Source organism: Pinus tabuliformis, chromosome 2_1 (genome assembly GCF_031772625.1).
Source record: "Pinus tabuliformis cultivar Carrire ecotype Pingquan chromosome 2_1, CPIR1, whole genome shotgun sequence".
NCBI lineage: Eukaryota > Viridiplantae > Streptophyta > Pinopsida > Pinales > Pinaceae > Pinus > Pinus tabuliformis.
Genome location: NC_142299.1, coordinates 122,909,614 through 122,920,990, shown reverse-complemented (window position 1 = coordinate 122,920,990; position 11,377 = coordinate 122,909,614).

Here is an 11,377-nt window from a genome sequence, read left to right as displayed (position 1 = left end):
TTGAATTGAATTTCTACCATGCCTACCTTTGTTGGTATGACTTGTAAACAAGTAAGAACCTTTACCAAAGTTCCTTAGTGAATTGTTTCTTAAGTGTCTTCAATTGTATCAGTCAATGTTTTTAACAAAGCAAACATTTATGTGATTCTATCCATCAACTTGTGCTCTTGCTTATACTTGTTTTCTTTTGCGTCACACTCATTTGCACTTGTTCTCAACCTTAGGGTATTGAGCATTATCAATCATGCATCTGAAAGTGTTATTGTACAATTAGTTTCTCTGATAAAATTCACTTGAAAACTACAATGAAAAATAATGACCTCCTATTCAATTTCAATTAGGTCCTTATAACAGTTATTACAATTGATTTTTGAATTGGAAATCCCTGCTTGACTTCCATCTCTTCCTTTTGAAATCTTAAAATTTCTTAATTCAATAACTCAAAAACTATCCTTACTTGACTTCTATCTCTTACTTTTGAAATCTTAAAATTTCCTAATTCAATAACTCAAAAACCTATTGGCCTAAAGAGAATTTGCAATTTACAATCTAATTTCACCCAATAATGTACAATGAAATTGTGTCAAATATTTAGCAATGACATATAGTTGTTGCCATGAGAATTTTGAAGATATTCAGTTAAAATTGGTATTATCTTGCTCATTGAAGCTTCAATTATTTTATCTCCATTTTGTCATGTGTATAGGGTTGATATAGATAGTACCAAATTGTACTGCGTTGTTGTCCCGGGTGGTTGGGACGGTGCAATATTGCCCTCCCCACCCGCGTTCGAAACATGCATATACATGTCGGGTTGCTGTTCGCAACGATTGTAAGGAATTTGCTGGGTTGTTATCGGTTGACGCAACATATGTACGGATATTGTATCTCGCTGTAATATAATTGTATCATGTTGTAATATAAAACTTCTTCCATGGGGATTTCCCCTTTAAAAAAAATAAATAGATAGTACCAAATTAAAAATGTAAATTTAACATATTGAAACTAGAAAGAAAATAAAATCAAACAACACATATAAGTACAAAATGTACCTTAAAACTTCTTATTCAAATTTTTGGCAGATTTAAGACACAATCCCAAAAAAAAATCTTTTTATTATACTTAATACAACTAGAATTAACACTTAAATGCAATTCTATTTTCAATAAGAATTTATCATTTTTCTTAAAAACTCATTGCATATTGAAAATAAATTAATTTGTGACAAAAATCTTCTCAAAGACAAAACATGGTTTAAAAAGACCCTTTTATAAAGTTGGACAATTATGCTTTCAATTATTTTTTTGTAGTGACACTACAACATTGAATACTTCCATTACCAAAGTGGGGAAGGAAAGCATTCAACTATCTTTTCATGGCTACACCACTCCATTGCTAAAGTTTGACAATTAAGTTTTCAACTATTTTTTCATAGTTAAATTATCGCATTGAATAATCCGTTACCAATACACTACCACAGTGAACATAATATACATAGGTTATTAAAGTTTTCCAATTAAGCCTTCAATTATTTTTCCATGGTTAAATAATCATGTCACAAGGATACCTTAAAAATTTTCACTTCCAAATTTTGACTACTACATTTTCAACTATATTTTCATGCTTAGATGAATACATTGAATACTCCATTACCTTCATTACCAAAGTTTGGCTTTGCTTTCAATTATTTGTTCATACGAGCGATGGACAAATTTCTTACTACCGACTAATTTGTTTGTCAAATACATTCTAAATTTTTCCTCGCTTGTCAACATTTTTTTGTTAAATGAACCAAATGAGTATTAGAATAGTAAATACCGTCAGAGTATCAGAAGAGCAGATACCGTCAAATTTGATGAGTATTTCAGATTTGAAATTCTACTTAAATTTAGGCTCACACATTTAAAATTTAATTATATTTTTATTTTTTATAATAGCGGTAATAATATTACATCAAATCTTATTTATAGCTTTGCTTTTACTATTTTTTGTCATAGTTATTTCAAAATTTTGTTTATTTTTTTATTCTCATTACATATATTACCCAAGTTTGGTTTTGCTCAAAGTTTGGTTTATTTTTCTATTTTTAAAATTTAATTAATTTTATTTTTAAAAAATTGGTACAATTTTTCATTCTTAAAATTAGATTTTTAGTTTAAAAATTTTGATTTTTTTTTTTAAATAAATAATTTTTTTTTTTTTTTTTTAAACCATTTATTTGTTTTCTTTTTTTCAAACCAAAGATCTTTGTAGCCCTTGGTTTGAATCAAATACATAAGGTATTACAAAGTTATTTCATCAAAATATATTTGAGCAAGAAGAGATTTGTAGGTGAATGTCTTATACAACAACCCCACAAAACACAAAATTTACAATACATAATGCTACTAGGAATCTTTTTAATAGACCCCATCCACCATTAGGGAATTATAGGAGGTTTGGTTTGACCATTAATCTTTAATTCACCTATCTTCAATTTATACCCCTCATTAGCATACTTGTTTGCTTCTAGGTTGAAGTCTCTTAAGACATGGAAATATGATTTGAATGAGATATCTTCTGCAATTTTACTGATTCTTTTCATGATATTTTCCATGGATTTTTCCTTTGGAAATGAGTTTTTGACCAGATGATGCAAGATTAATTGATGTTTTCCATAGTCTCAGGAAATCGAAATATGCTTTCGATGATATATCTTTTACAATTTTCTTGATTCTTTCCATGATATTTTCCCTATATTATTCCTTTGAAAAGGAGCCTTTGACCAAATGATGCAAGATTATATGATGTTTTCAATAGATTTGTCCTTTGGAAATGAGTCTTTGACCAAATGATGTAAGATTATGAGAGAATCCGAGTCTTTGATTAAATGATGTAAGATTATGAGAGAATCAAAACTTTTAACAAAATGATGTGAAATTATGATCATAATCTTAAGTTTATCCATATAATATTTTTGAGCATAAAAACTATATATATTTAATTAAACACATAAATTTAATTTGTTCATTTAATATTCTTTGTTTAGTAAAATTTCCTAATAAAAACCATATATATCTATCCTTAAACACTTTGTACTCCACACAACCTATTTTTAAAATAAAATGTTAGTTAATATATTTAAAAACCCATTTTTAAAATAAAATGTTAGTTAATATATTTAAAACCCATTTTTTAAATAAAATATTATTTATTTTAATTAAAAAGAATATTAACTTTTGGAAAAATCCAATAGTATCATTGGTTCATTAATCAACTCTGCAATACACATTTCCTTATTATTTTTTGTTCCAGTTAGAGAGAATATTTGACCATAAAGGAAGGAGTATTCTATTACCTTGTCCATGTGGGATAAATAATTTGTGATCTCCAACCAAAAGGATATTTTTATCTACTTTTCTCTTCCACTCCTTTTGCATCCAATGTCAGGTTTCCAAGATTGGATGCTTAGTCTTCACTTTCACTCCATGTCTCAATAGGTAGCCCACTGATTTATGTGGGGCGAGGGGGACACATGTCATTATTTCCATTTAGCTTTTCACGTGAAGTGAACCGAATCTTTTTTCCTATGCACGCAACCCTTTTCGTATCACAATCTGCTCTAATTGAATTTATATTAATAGTTTTTATTATTAGGAATAAAGCCAAATTGAAGAGCTGGGCATCGACATGCAACACACAGATTCAAGCGCACTAGGATTTTTTTAGTCTATTGAATATTTGGAAATGGTGTTTATAATTGATTAGCAATTGAAAAAATCAGATATATAGACAAAGCTATTTGGAATGTGGGGCGGTCAGGCATCACTATCTTGCCCACAATGCTGCTATGTACTCTGCCATGGGCTTCAAACTTGTGCGAAAAAGTTAAATTTGATGGTCAGGAATTGCATGGGTAAAACACTGAAATTGAGAGATGAAGCCGAAATCTGAGAAAATTAAATAATATGAATATATTATTATGGATTGATGTGAAAGTTTATGTACCCTACATCTTTGCTAATTTAATTAGATCGCAAATTCATGAAAATGTAACCATATTGACTGTGTTAAGTGTTAAGTGGCTTACAAATTGGATGACTGCTACTGCATCTGTGACAGAGTTGCTCAACTCACAATGAAGCCGATTGGTGAAGCAACAATGTTGCAATAAATCCAGATCTGTGACCGCTGAGGACGAGCTGAGGTTGATCTTGCTTTGGGGAGAGATTGCTTACAAATTGGATGACTGCGTGACTGCATCTGTGACAGAGTTGCTCAACTCACATTAAAGCCGATTGGTGAGGCATCCATGTTGCAATAAATCCTCAATATTCAATCATGCCTCCGCCACTATAGATTACAGAATTATATATAAAATTCAGAGAGTAAGATCGCATGCTTAAGAGAACAACTCGTGTGCATTGATAGTAGATTGATGGAGAAATACTTTCCAACAGATCTGGTGAGCAACCAGCTAAAGAATATCTCTGGATTTCAGATCTGTGACCTCATGAGCTCATGTCCTTGTCAGTTCTCAATCACATCGAATTCGTAGATGGGGAGCTGGTTACTGTATTTTCCAAGCGGGGTGACCTCCTCTCTTCATACAGGACTATTGTAGTGGCCATTCACTTGACTACGTGGTCACCCTTTGACCGTTGGATTGTGAAACTTGGGAATAGTGGACATGGAAATTTTTTCAACGTTTTGGCTTGTAAACCACGAGGGGATCATCGTATTAGAAACTTTACACCAACTTATAACAGGAAAATGGTCATACTTTGAATGACTTACTTAACGCAGTTGAATCTCAAAAATGATATCTGATATTTACTGTGTCAAGACATTGCCCCTTTTTATTTATTTAATTCATATCATCCCAAAGTACAAATAATTACTCTCCAGCATACATAGTAAAACAATCTCGTTGCATTAATTAAAATACTTATAAGATATAGCTGCTACTTTATAGTTTAAGCTCTTTGATATTTTATAATTTAAGATTTATGTAGTTGTTTTCTCTAACTTTTATTTTGGCATGATTCTTCCTCTATTAATGATGAAGTAGTTAGTTTAAATGGGAATTTAGATATAATTTTTGTTTTCTTTTGGTTTAGTATATCATTTTATTAAGATAAATTTACAAATTTTGTTTTATCTAATAGCGTGGATTATTAGCAAGAAGTTTATTCAGAATAATTTACTCATTTTTACGATGTATGGTATTCTTAAAATTCATAACGATGGTTTTTGCTTGAGATCTATTGTTAATACTATTGGTGGGCTCATGTATCTTTTAGCCAAACATTCAACCCAGAAACTTAACCCCCTTGTCGGTAAATCTGACTCTTTTGTCAAAAACTCCTCCTTTATCGTATTAACGTTATAATTTAAAATAAAATGATATTTTGGTTAGTTTTGATGTTGTTTCTCTCGATCCTCATTAATGAAGTCATTGATATTTAATAGTATTACAGTCCCAATTAGTCAACATTTGCTCAAAATCCACGTTTTTTACCTTTCAAGATGAAATTTATGAGCAAACCCGTGGAGTCGCCATAAGGTCCCCTCTCTCCCCCATTGTGGCCAATCTTTTAATAGAGGATTTTGAGAGTAAAGCCCTGACTTCTTCCCTGGTCCACCCTAAGCATTAGAAAAGTTATGGGGTGAAAGCATGAAGATGGGTTACACATTTGGGCCAAATGTGGGGATGAAATTTCAAGTTTTCCCTCTTTTATCGAATTGAAGTATATATATGAGCACAAAGTTTTTCATATTAAAAAAATATTTTTTTATGCAAAAATATATTTTTATTATTTTTCGAAGTTGTCAAACTAATATTTCAATTGCATTTTGCAAACACGTGTTCACTTAATTTTTTTCTCAACTATTTAAATAAATTGAAAAACCAAAAGTACCCTTTTGAAGAGGTCTCAGAAACAAAGATAGTGGCATTTTTTGAAATTTTTTAGGTGTGTATATTTTAGGATATTTATTTTTATTCAACCTCTTTATAACAATTAAAAACATTATGTTTAAAATAAATTAGATGAAAAATATCATATGAATTCGAAAATGTCAAACTCATATGCTATTGGATAAAGGATTCCTTCATGAATCCAACATGATCAACTCCGCCACCTGAGGACAAATTTAACCCTAAGTCCATTGGGGTACAAAATGGAGTTATAGGAAATTTTGCAAAAGGGGTGCTGAAATTGTTGATTTTAGGACTTACGAGGCTCAATTGAGAGCTTAAAGCGCTAGATCAAGTGCCTAGATTTAAAATTTAAATAGCTCGATCGAGGGTTTCATAAACCCTCGATCAAGCCATTTATGTGGTTAACATGAGCTCGATTGAGCTATGTGGCTCGATCAAGCCTTTATAAAAAAATTATGTGGTTAACATGAGCTCGATTGAGCTATGTGGCTCGATCAAACCTTTATAAAAAAATGAATTATCTGAAATTAAACATTTTAAAATTCCAAATCTTATTAGAATTTTTGTTATAATGTCATGTAAAAACCTTATTAAATTTAATATTAATATTAAAAGAATATTATCATTATTATTAAATCAAATGATGAAATGATCTTAATATAAAAAATTTAATATTTATATATTTTAATGTTAATATTAAATTTGTTAATTTTGGATTAATATAATATTATTAACTTTAATATAATATAAAATTTCTTATATTATAATATATACTAGCACAATCACATTAATAAATGTGGTTGATATATGCAATAGGCGTTAACAAAAGCGCTGACCATTAACACAAAAAGAGTCATACAAGCTGACTCAATATATTTTAACTTTATTTAACCTAATCTTTTTTTTTTATAAATCTAACATAATAAAATATATAATATTTTTAAAATCTTGAAGTAATCAAAACCTAAAGCTACCTTTAAAGAAATAAAACCTAAACTCTTTCAATTGGAAGACATGAGGCACTCTATGTATCTTTGATGGAGGTAGCTAGAACATTAATATTTTGGAAAATTTTAGATAATATTTTCATGAAAAATTATAATTTTTCCTCCACATAAATGTACAACACACATTCGAAATCTTGCATTTTAAATATGTATTATATAAAAAAAAAAAAAAATTGTTGTGTATGACATCAAAAATAAAATAAAATAAAAATGATTTAAACATAATATTTTAATTGTCAAAGCATTTTAAATTTTTTGAAATATAGAATGAGAGAGAGTGGGAGAGAAGGGTAAGAGAGAGGGGGGGGACACAAATATGGAGAGAGGAAGAGGAGGAGAGAGCCTTCAAGAAAGAGAGGGAGGTCGAGAGATGGAGTTGGAGGAAAAGATATGGAAGGAAGAAGTTCAGGACACACACACACACACATATATATATAGAGAGAGATTATGTTTGGGGGTGAGATAGAAAGACAAAGAATGAGAGACGGAGAGAAGGGGGAGATAGAATGAGAGAGGGAGGGAGATAGTCAACAAAGTTGCAAGACGAAGCTCGAGAGAGAGAGAGAGAGAGAGAGAGAGAGAGAGAGAGAGAGATAGACGTGGGGGAGAGACAGAGGGAGGTGGGAGAGAAAGGAACAGAGAGAGGACTTGAGAGGGAGGGAGAGATAGAGATGGAGTTGGAGTGAGAGAGAGTGGGAGATAAGAATAAATACATATAGAGAGAGAAAGGTGGAGAGAGAGAGGGGGAGTGACAAGGGAAATGGAGAGAGAGAGAGAGAGAGAGAGAGAGAGAGGAGAGTAGGAGGGAAGAGAGATAGAAGGGGAGACAAAGGGAGAGAATGGGAAGAGAAAGGGATAGGGAGAGGGAGAGGGAGGGAGATATAGATAGGTATGGAGAAACAATGTGTATGTTTTTGGGGCGATATAGAGATATGAAGAAGGAGAGACAAAGGGAGATAGAGATATAGATGGAAGGGGGAGAGAGGGAAGAAGAGAGAGATAGAGGGAGGGAGGGAGAGATAGATAGATATGAAGAGAGAGTGTGTGTATTTCTTGGGGAGGTGAGATAGAGAGACAAAGAAGGAGAGACAGAGGGAGAGATCAATATAAATGGATATGGGAGAGAAAGGGAAGAAAATTTCTTTCACTAGATGCATTGATTTCAATGTACAAATGTTGATTTCTAATCCTATTTGATTTCTTGCAAATTAGATGCATTGATTTCTGTGTAGATGTTGATTTCTAATTATATTTCATTGCTTGCATTAGATGCATTCATTTCATTAAAGATGTTAATTTATAATCTTGTTTGATTGAGCTTGCATTAGATGTAGTGATTTCAGTGTAGATGTTGATTCCTAATCCTATTTGATTGCTAGCACTAGATGCATTAATTTTAGTGTAGATGTTGATTTTTAATCTTATTTGATTGCTTACAACATTATATGCATTGATTTCAGTGTAGATGTTGATTTCTAATCCTATTTGATTGCTTGCATTAGATGCATTGATTTTAATGTAGATGTTGATTTCTCATCCTATTTGATTTCTCACATTAGATGCACTAGTTTTAGTGAAGATGTTGATTTATGATAAATGATGTAACTAGATATATGGTGTACATTAATTTCAAGGTAATTAGTTTAACATTGTGCATTGATTTCAGTGTAAGCACAAAAAAATTATTGATGACATGCATTATGACTAAGCTTTTGTAGATAACCTCAAACAAAATAAAATCAATAAAACTTGTATTTGTAACTTTTACATCTCCACATCTTTTAAAATTGAATATATAACTTATTTCAATCATATTTGAGTTTTTAAAAATTGAATAAAACTTAAATTTCCATCATAAGGAATTGATTGAAATACTTGGATAACTACTTGTAAATTTAGGAAAGTTGATAACATTATATAAAATTATAGAAATGTTGCCATATATTGTTGTTTGACCTATATATTAAATTTCAATACGATTGACTTATATCATGTTATGACTAAGATCTTGTAGATAATCTCAAAATAAATAATGTTGAATAAAACTTATTTGTTATTTACATGACATCTTTTAATATTAAAATTGAATAAAACTTATTTCAATCATATTTGTGTTTTTTAATTGAACATTGAGATAAGAAATTGATTGAAATACTTAAAAAAGTTGTCCATGCATTGTGGTATATGGGTGGATCACAAAATTTTCAGATATATATATATATATATATATATATATACACACACACACACAGATGACTTTATAATTTAAATAATTTATTTTTAAAATTGAATTGAAATATACATGTTGATTGCACTAAAAGACACTTTCTACAAGCCAATATGAAGCATGATTGGAATTATTTCCATGTTCAATATTAAATTGATACATGATATATTTTAATTCATTTTAAGTATCAAAGTGACTTGCATCATAAATTTTAAGATTGTACTTATTTTCTTAGTCTATGAAACTGGAAATCAAAATTGAACATATATTTTACTAATAAAAGTTATAGTATATAGAAAAATTATTAAATTAGCAAAATAATTTTAACAGATCCATTTAAACTTCAAAAATTAATGAGCATCCATAAACAAGATTAATACAAATCCATAAACTGAAATAGTGAATACATGTATCAATAAACTATCCATATGAAAATATATACAAATTACAAATATCACATGAACATCCATAAACTGAAATAATAAGCATCCATAAACTAAAATAATGTCCATGATGTACATCCATAAACTGTCCATGTATGAAAATATACAAAGTCTGTATCACACATGTGAATATGCCCTATGAAATGAGCTTGAAAATATACAAACTATGACACTCTAAGTACCACCAGAACTCCTATGTGAGTTCTGTTGTGCAAGGTAAGTGTCCATAAGTTGGTACTGCAATATAACACATTCAAATTCAAACTAATTAGATCATTATTTGTACAAAATAAACAATATGGAAATAAATTATATTGAACCACATTTTTAATTGTAAACATATAAACATGAATCTACTAACCTCAGTGAAGTGCAAATGCAAGTCCAATAGGATGGGGGTCTGATCATGAATCTGAATTTGGCGCTCCCCTGCCCATGGCTCGATGATTGGGGCCTGCATCGATTGACATGCATCATCAATGTCTTTAAACCCAACATCCCACTCATGTCTCCACATAACAGTGGCATCAACGTCACTTTGCATATGGACCTGTGTACACAATGGAAAGGACAAATTATAATTAGTCTGCAAATTAATTAACATATTTATGTAACTTAAAAAAAAAAAAAACGTTGAATGATTTATGAAGAATGTTGCCACCATTGGCTATTCACTAAGCTCCTCCATAAAGAATCTGGCCATCAAGTAAGTATGTTCAATCTATATGCTCCGGTCTTACCATCTGAGAAAAAAATTTGTTGGGACTCGCTCCAGTCCTATCTTTTCTTGCACAATCCAGAAAATATTATTATTGCAGGTGATTTGAATGTTATGCTAGCTACAGAAGAGAAAAAGGGGGGCTCGCTGGTCAGGGACCCAGCTAGAGAATGGGTTGAAGACCTCATATTAGGTTGGGAATTGGAGGATATCAAGCCCACATCTGGGAAATTCACCTGGTCCAACAAAAGGATAGGCCCCGGCCACATTGCTGCTCGCTTGGACAGATTTCTAGTCCAATCCTCCTTCTTGACTTGTGGTCTAATGGCCACCTCTAAAATCCTGCCGAACTACACCTCTGACCATAAACCCATTCTGCTTGAGCTCTCCTTGGATGGAAATCTTGGCCCCATTCCCTTTAGATTCAGTTCTCTATGGATTCATCAAGAAGGTTTCCAGGAGGTGGTCTTCGAGGCCTGGAACCGGCAAGTTCAAGGATCCCCTTTCTTTGTGTGGGAAGAAAAATTGAGGGGACTTAAAAGAGAGCTCAAGGAGTGGGCTAAAAGGTTGAAAACTCCCACCGCCAAAAGAAAGGAGATGCATGACAGTTTAGCAGTCCATCAATTAACAATGGAGATTTCGATGTAACTCAAATCCTTCTTCGAAAAGAAGTAGAGCTGCAAAAAGACTTCCACAGAGCAAGCAGGGATGAAGAAGTGTTCTGGAGACAGAAGTCCAGAAATCTTTGGTTACAGGCCGGAGACAAAAAATACAAGCTACTTCCATAAGCAAGTTGAAGCACACAAGCACTTCAAAACAGTAAATGAAATTCACTACCAAAACACTGTGGTTAAAGATTTTGAAGGCATAAAGCGAGCAACCCACTCCTTCTTCAAAGATCTTTACTCGGCCCTGGAAGACCCTCCTATCGATTCTCAAGCCTACCCGATTGATCTAATTCCTCATTGTGTTCAAGATTCTGACAATATTATGTTGACTGCTCCGATTAGTATGAATGAGATTAAAAAAGCTTTGGATTGCATGGAACCGGATAAAGCT